Raw genomic sequence first — 21,659 nt, 5'->3', positions numbered from 1 at the left:
ACCTAGAGCATGCCTTACATTGTTTGGGGTTCTAAGTGGAAAACAAAGACTTGAATGTATCAATATCAGTTGTAAGTATCTTCTCTGTTTTCTTCACCTTGGGGCACAGTGTAAACCAAGACTTCATGATGATAGATTCAATACTGCGATGCAACTTCAGTTTCAGGAATGTCTGTTAGGAGAGCTCACTGTCTGTCATTCTACAGGGGGCGGGGGGGACCACTCCATGGCTGCTATTCAATGACTGTTATGATGCTATAGGTATTATGTACCATTTCCTCTTGACTAGCTTCATAAAATAATTCCAACCCAGAGCAGGTCAGACTGGGAGTGAATATGGGTTTAGTTTATGGGCTGGATATAATCTCTGAAGACGAAACTCAGGTCTGTCTGTGTGTCAAAGGGCCAGAGGCAGATAATTATGTTCTGATGACTGCTGGGGCTAAACTGCATCTGGTTGCTTGGCCTCACCTTGCCCTTTGACGCTCATACCTTTATTTCCCTATTATAATGCTCCAAATATAAACCCAGAGTCCATAGCTTTTAGTCTATCTTGATAAGCCCTTTATTTAAATAGGAGAGAAGGCCTAACCGTTGGGCACCTGTTACAGTAGTAGGTGTGTTTTGCTGGTTATTTGTGGAAAGCGACTCCTAAAATGGTGCATTTGGAAATAGAGAGACCCTCTAACTGATTTTTAGTTGCCATGCCACCACCCACCACTCAGACCCTCTCTCTGCAACCCCCCCCCCCCCCTCTCTCTCTCCTCAAGATGGCCCCACATGATACCCTGGCGCCCTATCCCTCTTGGCTTGGCTTCATTCTCCCTGTGTGTGCTCCACTAGTGACTAGTCCATTGGAGAGATCAGGTTGCTCATCCTCTTTTAATTGTTAATGTGAGAGGCTGTCCAGGTGGGCATGGTGAATTGTGCAGCATCAGCTGTGTATTATGCATTATTGTCGTTTTGTGTACAGTATGCGTGTAATATGTATTTTTTTCCTTTATGGCTCTAGGGTAAGTTAGTAAAGCTGCTGTGGTGAGCTTTTGAATGAATGGTTTCTGACTGTACTGATCCAGCAGAGTAGGATTATAATCCTGGTATTGTCAGTGTTTAGATTAAAAACACCAGCTCTACTGCAGTGGAGCTTAGCTCTGGGTTGGTTCTATGAATATGATTATATAATTTATTGGGATTCATCTGATCCCAGCATAAGAATTTGTAACAAAAGTAAAGTTTTGCAGTTGGTTCTCACAAACTTTTTTTTGTATTACACAAAAATATGTGTACTAAACAAAGTACAGAGGGACTCTGGAAGTGAAGCTGGCACTAATCCTATTCATGCTGCTCTCTGTTACTGTTGAAGTTCGGCTTTACGTTCAGCAGTGTGGCATGACATACACCTGTATTCCCCTGGCCCCTGACACTACTGTGACTGAAAACCACATGCGTGAGAGACCAGACAAAGACAATGAAAGGGTTTGAGTTAAAAGGCTTTGGTCCGAAAGAAAGAGATGGAATGCGGGGAAGAACAAAGTGTGCGTTTGGGCGACACATTTTTCCAGAGGGACGCTCATGGAGGGAGGCACTTTGTCTGTCAGTCAGTCATGTTTTTCTGATTTATTCTTTCCCTTCAGATAAAGAGCCCAAGAGAGCTGCGAAGGAAATACTGTTGAGTTGACCTCCACACCCATGTCCCCAAGGTGTTGCGCAACACCACTCCAGCTGTCACTCTGGTGTGTTGTCACCCATCTCAAGATCTCCCATCTAGGCTGTTTATTTTATGCTGCTCTCAGCTGTAAATAAATAAGAAAAAAGAGACTTGAAAGGGTCATAATGTGAACAGAAGTTCCCTAGCCTACATTAATGGGCCTTCCTGCTGCACCTGCAATTATATTCTGATTCTTATTCATCACGTTTGTCAAAGTTGTTATGCTTGGCTGCTGGGAGCACATTCGTGTCTGCAAAGCGGGGCTAGGTGGGCAGAGATGCATTTGGCTCCTGTAAGCCCGATCCAGTCTTTGCTAAATGCTGTATTAAACAGCACCGAGCCTCTTACACAAAGGCTTCATTGAGTTTGGCCCAGGGGCTGTGTTGGATTTAGTGTGAGGTACAGAACTGCTACCACAACAAAGTAGAGCAGTCCCAAAGACAGCGGCCGCTGACCCTGAAGGCCACGTCTGTTTTCTCTGGCCATGGCTAGAGAGAGATGCTCCGACCTCTTTAGCTTTCTGGATAATAGTTCACGAAAACAGGGCAGCTTTTTGGGAACAGTTAGCTGTTAGCTGCTTCCTTCCTTGGCGTCATTCAGAATGTCTTTGTTCCCCAACTTCCCACTAAATACAATGAACATGGTGGGGTTTTTTGTACAACAGGTCATCCCCTAAGGTTGTCACAAAGAATGGGCAGCATTTCATGTCAGTGTACCGATAAAGTTCTTCCTGATTCATGCCAGGAGAGAGGGTTTGGGTACATCAGGGTAACACTGCAGCTGTGTGACATGTTGATTTGCTTGATATGCTTGGCTCAAGGCAAAGTTTTTCCATTGTGAAATTAGAAATACATAAAAATCCTGTTGTGTTTTTAGAGCTCGGTACACATTAGATCACATTAGCCTATTTTAGACGTCAAATATTTTTTGACAGTGTCAACCGATAACAAATTCCTCAGCTTTATATCCTCAGAAATTACATTGATATGTAAAATCTGTGAATTTCTGAAAGTGAAAGTCAAAAGCGGGTTGCCATGGAAACATATGACTTTCTAATGAACCTGGTGGCTACTAATGGATCCTCTGGGATCTGCTACTGAAGAGTCAAACAGAGAGAGAGAGAAAAATCTAACTAACGCCTGCCTATTCAATCAGTATTGGCAGTCTTTCTTATCTCTACACTTTAACTCAGCTCAGGCTGTTTTGTGTGGGGATGCAACATTCACATGTCCCTCTTTTGAAACTGTGAAGAATTCTACCCCAGACTGTGTATGACTGTGTGAAATTGGTGTTTGTTTTTTCCCTCGAGACAATCAGTATGTCTTTAGCTAGGTGAATTATAAGTGATTTGTTTAAACACTTAGCTCAGTTCTATCGCTATACAGTAATTTAATGTTGCGGGTGGGTGCAAACAGTCAAAAGCTTGTTCCTCTGTTAGCTGACATCCCACAGCAATAAACACCAAATGTTTGGAGGCACCAGAGCCATATATATATTACATCCAGAATCGTTAATTGCTACATTGATTCTTAAAGAATACAACTTAGAAATGCTTCGGGAACTTAGATCAACTGTTGTACACCATCTGAATCCAAAATATAAGCTTGTTTTAATACAATGTTTGTAAACAACGTAAATGTCAACAAACTCTGTATTGCCTCAAAACATAATTTTGATATCATGGATGATCAATCCTTGTATCCATAGCTCGGTCTATGAATTTGAGAGTGGCTAAAATTTCTCCAGGCCCATCTCTCAGCTTTTTACCAAAACAGAGCTGGGGTGTCCACTTTGTTATTGTTTCAATTAAGGATTCAAACTTTTAAGAAATATTTGACTCTGGGAGGCACTAGTGTATGGGAAAACTGCTAAAAGGGTTTGTGTTGGTACCTTTGCTTTTAATCACCTCGTCCCTCTCTCCCACCTCCTCTCTGTCTCTCTGTCTCACTCTGTCTCTCTCTTTCTCTCACACATTCTATATCCCCCCCTTTCTCTCTCTCTCTCTCTTTCTCTCTCCCGTTGGAGACAAGCACAGACGTCCTCCGAGCTTGCCCTCAAAGTAGGGTAGAGCACTGGTGAAACAAACACTTACACCATCTGGATCAAAGGGGGAGTAACAGACGAACACACCACATCTGCGGCCTATGAAAACACACACACACACACATTTCCATTAGATGATGGAAGTATTTTTGAGGTGGGTTTAGCAGTGTAATGTTTGTTACGAGGCAAAGTAATTCTTAGGGGAGGTCATCGTCCACATTCACAACAGTATTGTATATTAGTATACAGTATATTAGCCTGAATGCTCTTAAGGAACCTGTCTTGCCACATACAGTATCTACCTGTTGGACAGAGCAGCCAGGGCCACGTAGCAGCTCATTATGTAATTAGGACTGAGTAGTGATCCACCTATTACCACCTAAGGCTGGTAAAACACACACACACACACACACACACACACACACACACACACACACACACACACACACACACACACACACACACACACACACACACACACACACACACACACACACACACACACACACACACACACACACACACACAGGCTCAGCTATGAATTATTTACTAACACAGTACTGCTAATGGGGAAGGGAACACTAATGGTCTCATTTGGAATGCTCCGATTTTCCACTCTGGGACTGGCATGCAAGTGTGGTGCCAATAAATAGAATCGGTCTGTTTATTGATTTAGTAGGATACTCTCACTGTTGCCCTCTCAGATTTAAGTCAACCCATTGTAGGCAATAGGCCTGATGAAAAGCCATGCTTACATGATCAGTCTATCCAAAAAGCTGTTTACTAATGGTAAGTGATTTGGAGTGTAAACCAACATTGGGAGAAAAAAAAACGACTTTGGGGTTCACAGTGTGCGGCTGTGAGTCAACAGCACATCACTAATCAAATAGATATGATAACTTATTAGACACTAGCAGTGTCCACTTACTTCTGCTGGTTGAAAGTGATAATGAACGATAGTAGACTCTCGGCCCTGGAGGAAATGAGCGTGCACACACACACACACACACACACACACACACACACCTTCGCTTGCGTCTTCAGTTTAATTATCACAAGCCCTCTGACATATTCTGTGAAAGGAGCTATACAAAATGAAACTGATTGCCTGTTGCTAGACTTGCTTGTCACAATCACACACAATTCATTTTTCATTATAACAGGAGAATTAACAGCACGCTGTGTGTGATTGCAATTGCTGTTATTTATCGGACCCCAGGCAGAATAGCTGTCGCTAATGGGGATCCTAATAAAAATCAAATCATAAATTATCACTTTAAATAATTGCGGGTGCCTGCAGATAATCTGATCTGATACGTTTTAAGCCTATCAGAGATTTGTTAAACAACAGATATCGACAGGGCAGGGGGGAGGGGAGCTGTAGTAGGGAGAACCTGTGGCACTGAGGTGTCAGTAGGGTTGCAAAGCTACTTATCATTTACCAAAGTTACCATCGTCTTCAGCAATTTTGGTAATTAACAGAAAAATCTATGGCAATCTATCGTAACTTTAGTAATTTATACTTGAATAACTTGAAACAAATGTGTTGGTATATAGTATTCATTTGTTATATATGTGTCTGTATTGTCCATGAGTTTCTAGTAGATAGACCATATGGTTCAAGAGAATATGGCCTAATTAATTAAAAAAGCATCCAATTAACAATGCCATTATTTTCAATTACCTCTGCACCTCATCCAACTATTGACTGCCACCAGTTTGACACCAAAACATTGACAACAAATACATATTGACATAATAAAAGTATACAAAAATATTTAATGCTGAAACCCTCATATTGAACACTAAGTTGATGGTCTATATTTAGGATAATGTTTTAAACTTTGTCATTCTATTTTTTATTTTAAAATCATCTTATTTAATTATTTCATATATTTTACATGTGAAGGCCACACAGAGGGCCATAGATAATTACCTACACCTGTGATAATCTGAAGTACCCAGAAGGGCCACTAGATGTCTTGTGATAGATTACATAAAATCCTTGAAAGATACCAAAATTCTGGTTTGCAACCCTAGGTGTGAGTGAGCACGTCCTTGCTCAGTCAGCCAAGCAGCCAGGCAGAAGGGTGTGAGCTATGGAGAGAAAGGGAGAGAGATAGAGAGAGGAGATATAGTGGGATTTCAGGGGGATGGGAGAAGAACAGTTTAATAATCTCTTCATGGCTGCCTGTCTTTAGTCACCCTGAGCAGCGTAATATCTTCTCTGACAGGGCAGGATTAACTCAGATTATATTGTTGTTATACACATACCTTATTTAAACACCTACAAATTGCAGGGTTTTCACCAAGGTTTACAATGGAATTCCATGCTGATTTAGCCATAACCTTGGAGTGTTTAATGTGTTATTCGTGAATGGGTAAAATATGGCAAGAGAGGAGGAGGACGTTGTTGATGCTTGTTAAAGTTGTTTTCTGCACCACCTGTCCTCATATTAGTCATGGATCAGCAAATATCATTCAAACACTCCTCCTCACACACACACACACACACAAACGGATCCAATCTGTAAGCTATTCCTGGCCTAAGAAAGACTTATCTTTCCCCCTATGGAGCATGATCTAATAGGTATTTCATAACTAACATGAAAAATGATGCTCTAACCCATTTTTGCTGATGTCATCAACACTGGCCACATGCTGCAAGTGGTTTCTTTCTCCTTTGTCAGAGATTATAAAATACTCTGTATTACAAATGGTTGCTTCCATTTTTCACCTGATTGACATTTTCAGAACACGGTATTAAAACAACCAGCAAGCTTTTAACCCCCCGTTACCCTCTATCTACCCCCGTCTCTCTCTCTCTCTCAAGGGATTTACAGATCAACTTGAACTTTTTACTTTATCTGGCTGTGAGGCCTCATTTTCAAAAACATGTTTAGTGCTTCAGATCAAAATAATCATTTACATAAGGTCTTAGATGTCGTAGGAGCTGAACACACACGCCCTGTCTGTGCTACTGTACCATATAGTGTGTATGTGAAACACTGTAATAGCTTATAAACATCTCAATGATATACCCCCTGTCAACTTAACTACTTTACACACACCAATTCACCAGATCATACAATTGTCACAGTTGTTATCATGTATTGTGCTTTACTATCTTGCCTGCTGATTAGGGTGGTCGTTATCATCATAATCATCATGAAAAGTCCATTATGTGGAGTTTTCCTCTGCTCTAAAGCTCTAATCTTGTCTTTGACCTTAATCTCCTTGGTGACCACTAGGCAGGACTCAGCATTCAGAACACAACACAATGTGACCACAGTACACTTGTCACTTTCCATTCATTCTCTTCCAGACAGTTTCATTCTGTTCTGTTGCGATCTATTCAGTGGTGTGAGGACAATTCACTCGTGGATGTGTGTGTGTCTGTTTCTGTGTGTATGTGTGTGTGTATATATGTGTGATCACATACATAAATGACATACATGAGCAGCTGACATCTCTGCAAGCCGAGGATACTCCTTATTAAACAGAATATGTGCATGGCTTTTAACCCTGCAGTCAGCATGCAGCTATTTTAGGTCTCTCACTTTGGTGTATGTATTTGGCTTGTGCTTTACAAACCTCTGCAGAGCTCGTTTTTGTGTTTTTAGCGAATGTGTATAGCTTTGTGCATTCTATGTGTTTGGGTCCAAGGTTCTTATGGCCAGTGGGTGTTCCGTTATTATTTAGGCTAGACGGTGTCTCTTTGCGTAACAGTCTGTGTAACTCAGTTATGTGTAACTCTGGGTTGTCGTTTTTGTCGCACTGCTTTGCTTTATCTTGGCTAGGTCGCAGTTGTAAATGAGAACTTGTTCTCAACTGGCCTACCTGGTTAAATAAAGGTGAATAAAAATTGTTTAAAAAAGAATGTCTAGTGCAGGGATGTCAAACATACGGCGGGGGGTCTAATCCAGCCCGCGGGTGGTTTGAGTTTTTTTTTAAACTGTAGAATGGATAATGGACCTATATTCATACAGTTTCTTGACTATCCAGCTCGCTAATAATCACTGGACAGTCAGGGAGCATCAAACATTTTTTAAACTATGGATAGTGGACTATTTCCTGAAAATTTTGACGGCAAGGAAATATAACCCGTTTTCTATGCGGACCTCCAGACCTGAAGACCAAATGTGGCCCTCGGGGCAAAATAAGTTTGACCTCCTTGGTCTAGTGGGTTTGTTTGTATATACATGACTATGCTATCCTTCGGCCCTCTTGAATACCTATTCTCTCAGTTTATCCTGCCCTTATTTCATCCTTTGTATTATTCAGTTTGAATTAGAACCCTCAGGCATGGGCTCCCATTTTTCAGACGAGTCCGTGTTCTTAGTCTGGTAGATGAATACACTACACCAGTGGGTCCCATCTTTCTCTAGACCCATAAATCAAGATGGTTTAAATGGTGTTTTAAATTGCGTGTTTAAGCAAATTTGGTAACATCTTTAACCGTCTGGGCCTCACAGAACATACCTAACCTAGAAACTGGTATAATCTGTGGCAGAGGCCCACTGTTATAAACAGCAGGGTAGCCATGGCAATTGAGAGGGGTCTGCTCTGGCACCTGATGAATGCAGGCCCGGTGTCAGTGCCAGATCTGACTGCCTACCGAATCTGACTGACTGCCACGCCCATTTGCGTCACAAACAAACATTTTGGAAGCTGATTTGCCGTCCTTTGCCGTTGTTCTGCCGCCCTAGGCGAGATGTTTATTTGTCCCCCGAAACTAGAAAGTAGAATAGCCCCAGTAAGTAAAAATGACTTTGAAAAGATGTATAAAGTTAGGTTCTGAATGGAATTTGAAAATGCATATTTTTTGGACTTACTTTGAAAATACGTATTTTCCAGTCGTTGAAATCAGGTTCATTTTCGGCTCTGAATGAAAGTTGAAAAGACATCTTGAGTAGGGTAAATTATACTGGACTATACTCTTCTGTGCTTTACAGCTGTACTGTACTGAACTATACTTTACTCTACTGTGATCTAATGTACTGTGCTGTACAAACTTGTGAAGCATAGATGTCTATGATTGGTTCAGATTTGGTTGAAATGTTTGGGCCAAATCAAGGCCTGTCCGGACCACATCTGAACCAATTATAGATGTCTATGTTTGGGCCAAATATAGGCCATTCCGGACGTGACGTCTGTCGACGTTGAAATCAAAGCCAGTCCGGACCCTACCAAATCTGAACCAAACTTATACATCTATGTTTGGGCTGCTACCCTACCCTGCAGCTAAAAAATGTATTGATTGTATTTATTACTACCGCTACTCTGCAGTTCAGTGATTATTGATTGTTATTACCTTATCTTATCTATGTATTCTGTTACTGGTCACTATTACTCCTGTTTACATGTATATTTAAGGGATAATGCCCGGGAAGCCGGCATTTGGGGGATATATTGGCACGGGTGTTGTTAGGCCAGACAGCTAACACAATCACTTCTAACTGAAGCTGGAAAGACGGCATATTAGCTGCACTTTGTTTCATTTGTACCTTTTTTCAATTGACATTTCTTTGTATATATCCATAAAAATGATGCCAGCTGATTCATGATTTCGACTGGCTGAGAAACGCTGCCTGCCTGTCTGTCTGTCTCATCCTGACTTCCAACACGTTCATTACTATGGGACAGCTGGAGGTCGAATTTGAATATTGAAACAAGGTTGAAAACGTTCGAGAAACAGACAGCAAGGTTTATACAAATCTCCGCTGTTGAAAACTAAATGTTAGTCTAAAAGAAATGTGACATAATGTCTAGATGCTTTTTATAGTGTTGATCACGTTTATAAATTACCTGGCTGGGCTGAGGAGACCGTGGATTGCGCAGTCAGATGGAACAGAGTAAATAGGCATTTTAACGTCATAGATTTAGCCGGTGGTAACTTGTGGAATAGACACCGCCTGGAATGCGGTTTTAACCAATCAGCATTAAGGATTAGACCCACCCGTTGTATAAATTACCATTAGTATATTACTATAAGTATTTATGTATTCCTGCTACCAGTCACTTTTCAGTCCTGTTTATAGCCCTGTCACGCCTACACTGACACTCTTGCGCACACACACAGACTCACACACTCACATTAACACCCACACACTTACATACACACCTACCCACCACTTATGCTGCTGCCATACTGTTTATTATTATTCATTATTTATCCTGCTACCAGTCACTTCCTCCTAATCCCTGTCTACATGTACATATCTACCTCAATAATCCAGTATCCCTGCACATTGTAAATTTGGCCCTGGCTCTGTATATAGTTTCCTCACTTATTTCTTATTTCGTGTGTTTTATTATTATAATATTTTTTTATTGCTGAGAATAAAAATGGAAGCATTTCACTGTACTTGTGCATGTGACAAATACAACTTGACGTCTATGATTGATTCAGATTGGGTCCGGTTTTTAGATGTTGAAATCAAGGCTTGACCGGACCGCAGCAAAAAAAGACCCCGGACATAAGTCTTGTCAGGACAGGGCCAAAATAATACATCCAAAAGACTTTGGTGTCAGTCCGTGCTTACTGGGGTGCAGCGTTGGCCTGCATTGGAATTTTACGAATGTTCCTCCATGTGGTAGGCCTACCGTTTGTAAAACAAGTAGTTGCATTGACTTTTTTAGTATTTTTTACTGTGACTAATTATTTTGTCTATGTAAGCACTGCATATCAGCTACCCAACTTTATCAGGAGTTATCCTGAGCCTATTTGCAATGAGAATCAATGTGTTTACACTGCGGGAAATGCAGAAGTATCGAATTTCTCGCTGTAATCATCTCTTCAAAAGTTGACCGATACACACTTGAAACCACTGATAAGCATGACAATTTAGCCCACGGGGTGAAACTCCTTGACAGCAGTTGTGAGTAGCCTGATTTTTAATTCCATATTGTCCATTTTACTTTGACCTGTCCTGTTTTGAGGATATGGTGTTTGTTAACACGTCATATTCACATCGAAGCACTTGTTGCGTTTGGTTGGGCGCCATTTAGGTTTAGCCATTTGAAGAGAAACGTGCATAAGGTAAAAAGTATCTGTATCATAACATTTTTCATAACAAATTTGATCTCCAGCCTGTAGGCTATAGAAGAGGCCACACTCGTTCTACCATAGGCTGTAGGCTACATGATTTATGTTAGAAGATTTTTGTGACGGACCGTTGGTGGAGCGCTGCATCTCTCCAACAGCACCCTGGAGAGGTGCGCTCGGCATGGACAAGCAAAATATATTACATCAGTGCTCACCTAATTAGCCCATATGCAACTGGGTGAGAGAAATTGTCATTCTTTTTTTTGTATAATTACGTGAGGTTTTATGTGCTGTTGGAGGTGCTTCTTGGTAAGTTTAGCTCGGAAAATGCCGCCCTCGCCTAATAGTGTCTAATGGGCGGGCAGGCCCTGGATGGATGGGATGGCACAGGCATATAGACGGTTTTCAGTGGCAACAAGACGGGTAAAAATAGGAACTAAGAAGAAGAAGAAGAAGGAGGAGGAGGAGTAACTAAGGAGGCAGTTACAGGCAGTAGGTCATGGTTCCAGTCCCAGAGCTATAGTTGGAGAGGAGACACCCTTCCAATGAAACATGTTTTTCACGTTCTGACCTTAGTTTTGTTGTTATGTCTTTGTTTTAGTATGGTCAGGGCGTGAGTTGGGTGGGTAGTCTACGTTCCTTTTTCTATGTTATTCTGTTTCTATGTGTTTGGCCTAATATGGTTCTCAATCAGAGCCAGGTGTCAGTCGTTGTCTCTGATTGGGAGCCATATTTAGGTAGCCTGTTTGTCCTTGTGTGTTGTGGGTGATTGTTCCTGTGTCTGTGTTTTCACCATACGGGACTGTTTCGTTTTCGTTCGTTCACTTTTTGTTCAGTGTTCTATTTCTTTATTAAAATATGGACACTTACCACCCTGCGCATTGGTCCTCCGATCCTTCCTACTGCTCCTCCTCAGAAGAGGAGGAAGACGAGCGTTACAATGTTTACATGGAGCTGTTGTAAAAAGGAAGAAGGAGGAGTAACCAAGTAGTCTGTTTCTCAAATGCAGGCTGTCCAACTCAGATCCAAGTCCCTGGTGTAGAGACAGAGACACCCTGCCAGCTAGGCAGCATGTTGTGCTGTAACAGCTCCATATGTCTTCCCTCTCTCCTTTTTCCTGCCTCTCTCTCTCTATCTCACTCTCTCTCCCTCGCCACGGAGCACGCTGCACTCATTTACAGAGAGTTGAGAGGGAAAGTGGTTCTACAAAGGCTCTGTGGAGGTCCCAGTGGGAAAAGGGAACATCTGCTCACGACCTCCCTCCTCCCCTCTCCCCCATACCTCTTATCCCCCCACGGAGTTGATGTGCCTGGTCGGAGAGGAGTCAGTGGCCCTCATCCAAACCTCCGTCCTCCGCACTACAACCCAAAACTGTCCCCTTACGCCCCATCCCCCCCCCCCCCCCCCGCCCCATCTCCACTGCCCTAACCAGTAGCGCTTAGCACCAACACGCCCCCCCCCACCACACACACACACACACACACTGCCTTAACCAGCAGCACTCAGCACCACCACGTCCCAACAGCCAGAAATACCCAGCGCAGAGCAGCAGATGGCCAGACCGACCGACCGCACCATGATCATGTGATGACCCTGTTACCATGGGGATAGGGGGCACAAGCCAGAGGAGAGTACCACCCTTACTAGACACATACTGCATATACTGTATGTTCGCACACACACTCCCAAAATTCTCACTCTGTTAATATAATACTTCCTCCTCTGAAGGCCATCAACATGCCTGTCACTTGTCATATCATACCCCTGTCTACTGTCTAAATAGATGCCAGCTGAATATGACAGGTGTATTGATTAGTATGGTCTGTCTAGGTACTGCCATATAAGGACATAATGAAACGAATCCATCATTCTGTGTTCAACTGATGGCCCTGATCCATACACCGCCTCCAGCATCAACAACATTTAGCCTTCACCTCTCTCAATCTCTCTTTCGCTCTCCCTAGGATGTAACCTTTATTTAGACACACTGTGTGTGTGCGTCTGTCAATACGGCTAATGAGATCTGGATCTTTAAATTACACTGGTAATTGCTTGTGTCCTCCCTGTACATACCTGGCATTACAGTGTTGATTGATAGGTCTATGATGTGTTTTCATAAGAGTGTGTTGGCTGGCCGGTGATGGCATTTCTCTCATTATGAAATAATAGCCAATGTGCTCCCCTCACATGTCACACTTCAAAAACAGTTGGGTGCTGGATCATTGTTATTAGGGCAATACATGCATTACGGAATATGATCCTTTTACAGTGCTGTCCTTTTCAATCTATATGTTTCTCTCGTTATTGTGCACGAGGATGTGTTTGTGTTCATAAGGCTGATCAGTGATATAGTTTCTCTCATTATTTACCCAGTGGTCTGGCGTTAGAGAGTAGAGACGGGTCAGGTCACAAAGAGTCGGACACCTCTTTATTTCTTAGTCTCACCTCTAGAGGACATTTGCATCACATCTGCATAATGACTCACGCTGGGCTCATTTCACACACTTTAATTGGCTGTGAACTCTGTAAACTCTGACCTCTAATACATGATCTCTCTGACCTGGAAGGGATCTCTCTACAGGTATGTCTTATGTGCGTATGTGATACAGTTATAATTAGTGTTGTCAGATGAGGAAGAGAAATGTGACCGACCGGCTCGATCATATGTAGCAAAATTAGAAATTGTGTTTTTTACATTGGATAAAAGTAGAGACTCAGAGCTACAAAATGGTATATCATATACTACAGTTGAGGAACAATGGGAAAGTAATTCTGCTTTTAAAGTTTATAAACTTGTAACCTCACTTTTGAGAAAATGTCCCTTCTTGAAAGTTTTGGTACACCTACTGGAGAGCTCCTGTTTGTCTACACCCATTCAGCATCGTTCACACCCTCTTAAGCCTTAGCTCCACCCATCACTTTAAGGAGTCACATGTGAGGCCATGTACTAAACAACCAAAGATTTCAAGACGAAATGCTGGTTTATACTACGGGTCTGTTCGTAAATGTGTGTGTCAGAGTGTGTGTTTGTAAACTCTGAGCATTGTCAAATTGTCGTTCAGAGCGCACACTGGACACTCTGGCCAAGGAGTAGTCAAGCACCCAAGCTAACTGACTAACGTTGGCTAGCTTGCTAGCTACTTCCAGACACAAATGAGAGAACAGCTCACTCTGACCATTTTACTTGACCTAGCAGAGCTGGTTAGGCTGTTTTTATGTTATCCAGAGCGTTTGTGACTGCAACTGTGCTGCTAGAAACAATTTCATTATGATTTTTTGCCAACGTTTACTGACACTGGCCATTTTCAACAGGTGTTGAGCGTTCATAAATTTGGCAGTTATTCTGTGCTCTGGCACACTCAGACGAGAGTGCTCTGAAATCGGAGTAGATAGCCAGAGCGAATTTACCAGCTACGTCTATCGAGAATTGTCACCATGACATCATTCTTTTGAAATGGTTACTTGCATTAGTGGAGTCTTTTGTTTAGACATGTAGCTAGCTAGCTAAACAATGTACCATAATCCCAACACGTGACGTTACTATCCTGCATGAATCTGCAGGTAGCTAACCAACCAGGTTTAATGTTAACTAGCTAACATTAGCCTATAACTAGCAATGCAAATGGCCCTGAGATATGAATAGTATAACTACACAGATCATACACGTAACGTTAGCTAGCGAGCCAGCCAGCTAATGTTAGTTAGCTAGCTAGCTAACAGTACACTTTAACTTGAAATGAAATCGACTTTCTGACAAAATTAGAAACGCTTAATATCTGAAAATGAGGCTAGCTAGACAATCTTACCCGTATACGTGGATGGACGCTTCTCCCTCTCTGTCACAGATGCCATGGTTGCCCTTAGTTTGAAGATGTAATCCGGAGAAAGGTAATTCATACAACAGCCTTCTACAACACTATTTTTGAACCCGTCTGCATATTTGCAACCAAACTACAGAACTTTCTCCATCTCCTTAGCTATCATACTCTAATTCCCCTGATTTCAAAACTCAGTCCTCCAGAAAGTGGAGAGAAACACTTTGTATTCCTCATTTCATCAAGTGTTTCCTTTATTTTGGCAGTTACCTGCATATTTTCTCTCCCTTCCTCTTTTTCCTAGTCAGTGTTATTTTAACAATCTCACCCTGACCACCAGAGCTACCTTATCAGTGGGGGAGATAGAGGAGTAATGCAGGGAGGAAGGGAGGGAGGCTAGTGAGCAATTATGGAAGTGTTGGGAAGAAGGGTATGGAGTGTACAGTACATGGGAAGGTTAGTAGGGCGGGGAAGGAGGGGAGTGTGTATGGGAGAGTTGGGAGGGAGAGAGGGTTGGTCGGTAAGGGCCCCTATGGGAAAACATGTCAGCGTCTGTTCCGTGACAGTGCTAGCTGCTGCTTGGCCCTGGATCCACTGCAGAGCCTGAGGGTGTTGGTCTGGTCGGCAACTGGATGATGTCATACAGTACAGTCAGTCACACCACAGTTCTTTCCTGCCGGGGGTCAGGGTTTTCAGTTACTGTAATGGGGAGGAGCCCTATAACAATGGCTGTTGCTCTGCCCTGGGAGACACTGTGACAAATTAAATCATAATCAAATTGTATTCGTCACATGCTTCGTAAACAACAAGTTTAGACAAACAGTGCAATGCTTACTTACGGGCCCTTCCCAACAATGCAGAGTGAAAGAAAATAATAGTATAGAAAGGTAATAACACGTAATAATAAATACAAAATGAGTAACGCTAACTTTGCTAAATACACGGGGTACCAGTACCGAGTCGATGTGCAGGGGTACGAGGTAATTGAGGTAGATATGTACATATAACTAGGAATAAAGTGACTAGGCAACAGGATAGATAATAAACAGTAACAGCAGCCTATGTGATGAGCCAAAAGACTTGCAAAAAGCGTCAATGCAGATAGTCCGGGTAGCTATTTGGTTAACTATTTAACTAACCATTTAGCAGTCCTGTTGGTTCTAGACTTGGTGCATCGGTATCGCTTGCCGTGCGGTACCAGAGAGAATAATCTATGACTTGGGTGGCTAGAGTCTTTGACCATTTTTAGGGCCTTCCTCCCTAAAAGTGCCGAGACAAACCGAGACCAACCATGCATACTGTACTGAGACCATGTACTTAAGTATGTAGGCCTCCATAGTATGTACTCTACATACATTCACTGAGACCATATGTACTGTACTACTGAGTTCCTAAGGGAAAGATGCCCTGTAAGTTGTAACAGCCATACACTAACTTCCTTATTAGAGCCATTGGTCTTTAAACAGAAATTGAGATTCTGGAGTTAGTTGGAATCCTTACTGCTTGAGCGCTTCTACCATATCTGACAGCTGGGGGCTGCCTATCCTAACACAGAAAGCATAGTTGCGTGTTTCACTGCAATTCCAAAACCAGTCAGAGAAAGGTCAAGTCAACAAGCAAGAAGTAGAATGTCAAACAAGGGTAAAACCTTGCAGTAAAGAATGAACTCAAATGGATGATCAATTTATAGCTCACTCAGTGTGTTTTCCCCCTTTGGGTACTTAGGGCCAGAGAAAGCACCAGTGATCACAATTATTCCCTGTTTGCCTGGCCAGTCTGAAAATGAGTTCGATGCTTTCTTCTCCGCAGCTAATCACGCAATGGTAACTGAGTGCAAAAAGGATGTTAACGTGGGTTGTGGTATACCTGTGAGTCATGAATGAACATAAGCACTACAAATATGGTCACACCATGATCCTGCAAACTCTGTAAGCGACATGGGGTAGAATAGATTCTGTGCTCACATAGACATTGAGAAGTTCTCTCATCCAAAGCAATCAGACTCAATGTACTGTATTATTATAGTAGACTTAATAAGCGTAGGTTTTATTCAGCGTAGCATAGACAAACGATATGCGGTTGTCAAAAAGCGGTCATAATCACAGAACTCATGGCACGTCGAATCACAGCAGTCGTATTCATAATGTCTTATGATAAATGAGGTGCAGAAAGACAAGTGAAGTCGACATGTGGAGTCTTTGAAATGAAAACAAGTTGAGCACGGCAATTATGTGACATCAAAAGACTACAGCTGAGGTTTGGTTGTTGTGTTTGTGGTGCCGGTTGGTTGAGGAGGGAGGATGGAGTAGGAGGAGACGATGTTGGATTCATGCTTTGAGAATAATTGTCAGAACTGCACTAATACAGTCTCTCTACTTAGTCTTGGCAGAACTGTGAATACCTGCAAAGTCACAGTAGGCCTCCACAGGTGTTGATTTACTACACAGGAGTTTACAGTACATGCTGTTTTCAATTTCACCACCTGTGTATTTGTTGTTGTCAAAGGTTTGTCTGTTATGTGAGAATGTATCAATGGGAGGAAGTGTAGAGGATGTTAAAGAGATTCTCTGGTACTTTTGTCGATTTTTTTGGGCCAGCAGTTCTGAAAGTAGTGCTCACGAGCCAAAAGAGGTCCTCAAATGTAGTATTATGTCACATATAGTATATGCAGATAAGTGCACCACGTCTTTTCTCTCTCTTGCTTGCTCTGCTATGTGTGCATCTGGCTAGCTGTCACTCAAATGGCAAGGGGCTAAAGCTCATTGGCTGAAACTTGAAATGCCAGGGTGCTGGCCCACGTGGGGGAAAATGGCGCCACACCGCATCCAGTAAACAGTCGCTTCCAAACTAGGGATTTCGTGGCTTATTGAGGTAAGACCGTAATTCTTGTCATAGATTGTGCATGTATGAGCTACACATTGACACATCCAGCCCAAAGGTTTAAAAAAGACTTACTAGTTGTCAAAGTTACGGAGCATGTCTTTATGAATAATGTACAGAGCTGGTGTGACGTGTGAGACAACTGTCTAGCTAGTATGCATCATGTGCTTTAATCAGAGAGAGAGGGAGAGAAAGAGAAAAGTAAAGAGGGGGAAAAGGCTGGTAAAAGAGGGGGAAGGTAGGGGGAGAGGTGGTTAAAGTGCAGGGAAGAAAACTTGGCGCTTTTTGGCGATATTCACCATTTTGATTTCAAAATAGGCCATCTACGTGAATGGTCAAATCGTTTACAGAGCACAGAATACATCCCTACTAATGCTTGATTTGGGATGAAAGAGGTGCAAGAGCTGTCTTTTTACAAGTTGATCCATTAGACTGTTCACAGAAATTCCCAAATGACATTATGCTATAGAGACCTCAGATTTTTCACTGTTAAGAGTTCATACACATTTTGACAGATGGAATTTCATGACTTTTCCATGAATTCTCCATCATTTGAACAAAATGTTCATGACCAATAATTGGTGGCGTCTCTATGTAGCCTACATGAAAAAGACAGCATAAATGTGGTATTGACACTAGAAGGCAACTGGTCTCTGATCCCATGAAGGGTACTATCTCCTGCCGTTGTGCCCTTGATCAAGGCACTTAACCCTCCACAAAGTATAATAACTGCACTGTTAGGTTACTGTATAAAACAAATGTGGTCTACCCTCCATCTGAAGAGCTTCTGGGTATGCAGGCTTTTGATCCAGCCCTTAAACACACCCAAGTCTGCCTATCAAGGTCCTGCTGAGCAGCTGCTGTTTAGGCTACAATGTGGTGTGTTAAAGCAGGGATTAAACATGTTTATCTATAACCTTATAAGGCTAAAATATGGTTTCAATGGAGATCTATGCCCAGCATGGAAGCTATTTGTCAATTAGGCTATTTTTAGACTATTTTTAACATTGTCAGAATTACATGGCTAGCCTACTGTTTAATAGAGGGCAATTCCAGCTTTCAAATAATGGTGTCAGATTTATTTCTCAACACTGCTGGTAGAAAGGCAACAATGAGTCAACGACATTAATGCTTAAAGATACAAATTAACTAGCGAATAGCTTGTAGCATGGTTAGTTATGTTTTGAATGAGCTATTTAGTTAGTCTATCATTATTTTATAGGCTACCCACTGCTGAAATGTCTCTGGGCTGCCAGCCCAGATGGCATCCCTAGCCACGTCCTCAGAGCATGCGCAGACCAGCTGGCTGGTGTATTTACAGATATATTAAATCTCTCCTTATCCCAGTCTGCTGTCCGCACATGCTTCAAGATGGCCACCATTGTTCCTGTACCCAAGAAGGCAAAGGTAACTGAACTAAATGACTATCGCCCCGTAGCATTAACTTCCGTCATCATGAAGTGCTTTGAGAGACTAGTCAAGGATCATATCACCTCCACCTTACCTGTCACCCTGGACCCACTTCAATTTGCATACCGCCCCAACAGGTCCACAGACAATGCAATTGCCATCACACTGCACACTGCCATATCCCATCTGGACAAGAGGAATACCAATGTAAGACTGCTGTTCATTGTCTACAGCTCAGCATTCAACACCATAGTACCTTCCAAGCTCATCATTAAGCTTGAGGCCCTTGGTCTCAACCCGCCCTGTGAAATTGGGTCCTGGACTTTCTGACCCCCCCCCCCCCCCCCCCCCCCCCCCCAGGTGGTAAAGGTAGGAAACAACATCTCGACTTCGTTGATCCTCAACACCCCACAAGGGTGCGTGCTCAGCCCCCTCCTGTACTCCTTGTTCACCCATGACTGTGTGGCCATGCACGCCTCCAACTCAATCATCGAGTTTGCAGACGACACAACAGTAGTAGGCTTGATTACCAACAATGATGAGACAGCCTATAGGGAGGAGGTGAGGGCACTCGGAGTGTGATGTCAGAAAAACAACCTCTCACTCAACGTCAACAAAACAAAGGAGATGATCGTGGACTTAAGGAAACAGCCGAGGGAGCACCCCCCTTTCCACATCGACGGGACAGCAGTGGAGAAGGTGGACATTTTTAAGTTCCTCAGTGTACACATCATAGACGAACTGAAAGGGTCCATCCACACAGACAGTGTGGTGAAGAAGGCACAACAGCACCTCTTCAACCTCAGGAGGCTGAAGAAATTTGGCTTGTCACCTAAAACTCTCACAAACTTCTACAGATGCACAATTGAGACCTTCTTGTCGGGCTGCATCACCGCCTGGTACGGCAACTGTACCACCTATAACCACAAGGCTCTCCAGAGGGTAGTGCGGTCTGCATAACACACCACCGGGGGCAAACTACCTGCCCTCCAGAACACCTACAGCACCCTATGTCAAAGGAAGGGCAAAAAGATCATCAAGGACAACAACCACCCGCGCCACTGCCTCTTCACCCCGCTATCATCCAGAAGGCGAGGTCAGTACAGGTGCATGAAAGCTGGGACCGAGAGACTGAAAAAATAGCTTCTATCTCAAGGCCATCAGACTGTTAAACAGCCATCACTAACACAGTGAGGCTTCTGCCTACATACAGACTTGAAATCGTTGGCCACATTAATAAATGGATAACTAGTCACTTTAATAATGCCACTTGAATAATGTTTACATGTCTTGCAAAACTCATCTCATATCTATATACTGTATTTTATACCATCTATTGCATCTTGCCTATGCCGCTCGGTCATTGCTCATCCATATATTTATATGTATATATTCTTATTCCATTCCTTTACTTAAATTTGTGTGTATAAGGTAGTTGTTGTGGAATGTTTTGATTACTTGTTAGATATTGCTGCACTGTCGGAACTAGAAGCACAAGCATTTTGCTACACTCGCTAACCATGTGTATGTGACCAATATAATTTGAGTTGATTTATGTAACTACTTAAATTCATACAAACTGCTACGAACACAAGAACAGACTTATATTCACTTGGCCCTGCCTGTGTTTAGACTGGTAGCCCTGTTCTGATCTTTTTTTTCACTAATTGGTCTTTTGACCAATCACATATATTTATTTTTTTACATCATATTTTTCAGAGCTGATCTGATTGGTCAAAAGACCAATTTGCGAAAAAAGATCAGACTTGGGGTGCCTGTCTAAACGCACCCTATTTATCCTCTTTTTCAGTCTTAGCTGGGATGTATATTTAGTCTGCACACCTGTGTGATGTCTTTATATACATGAATGAAAATGTATTCACCCTTGATATGAGACTTTCATTGATTTTAAACCTTTTTGAATCATACGCTCTAAGTGTTGTCTTGATAGAGAAAATCTGCATGTTGTCAGATGTTTAAGTTACCAGAGTAGTTAGTAAAAATAACAGGATAATTTTTTTTTTTGTAACCTTGTTTATTTCAAATTTGACCATTTGAAGCCTTGAGAGTGGCATCCTTCCTCAGGGAACTGTTTGCTGACAACAGGGTGGCAGGTTTTTGATGTGCTGCTCTGGAGTTCCATGGCCCAGTCGACTCACCTGGGAATAGGGGACGACACATTAGTTTTAATAAAAGTCTGGGAGACTAAGGGCTGTTCTTATGCACGACCCAACACAGAGAGCCTGCATACAGCCCTTAACCGTGGTATATTGGCCATATACCACAAACCCGAGTTGCCTTATTGCTATTATAAACTGGTTACCAACATTATTAGAGCAGTAAAAATAAATGTTTTGTCATACTTGTGGTATACAGTCTGATATACCACAGCTGTCAACCAACTAGCATTCAGGGCTCGAATCACCCGGTTTATAATCACACCACCTTAGTGAAGGAGGTTTGCATAAAGTATGTTACCACCAGCAGAGCTTACTTCTCTGCGCTCTGGAGAGATTACATGTAGTTGGTATGAAGGCTCTGGAGGTCCTTGGAATATTCCTCTCTGTTGCACCTGTAGAGAGATGTATAAACATACTGAATGCTCTTGAAAGAGAAAGCAGCAAGAGTTAACATTTACATTGTTGATTGAGGACTATAAGGGTCAAATCAGATAAATTGGGTGTGTCCATCGAGACAATCCATCAACCAATTAAAAATGTAAAAACAGCATTCTTCCCCACCAAACAGCCTCGTT

At 42.4% G+C, this 21,659-nt stretch overlaps 1 protein-coding gene across 1 annotated transcript in view; it reads left to right on the top strand.

The window, feature by feature from the left end:
- LOC129818802 (band 4.1-like protein 4) overlaps nucleotides 1-21,659 on the top strand; it is an 85,131-nt gene that overhangs the window by 1,611 nt on the left and 61,861 nt on the right. The gene's annotated exons all lie outside the window — the stretch shown is intronic.

This window comes from Salvelinus fontinalis, chromosome 21, assembly GCF_029448725.1.
Source record: "Salvelinus fontinalis isolate EN_2023a chromosome 21, ASM2944872v1, whole genome shotgun sequence".
In the NCBI taxonomy this organism is placed as follows: domain Eukaryota; kingdom Metazoa; phylum Chordata; class Actinopteri; order Salmoniformes; family Salmonidae; genus Salvelinus; species Salvelinus fontinalis.
This window is presented reverse-complemented; position numbering and strand designations above follow the sequence as displayed.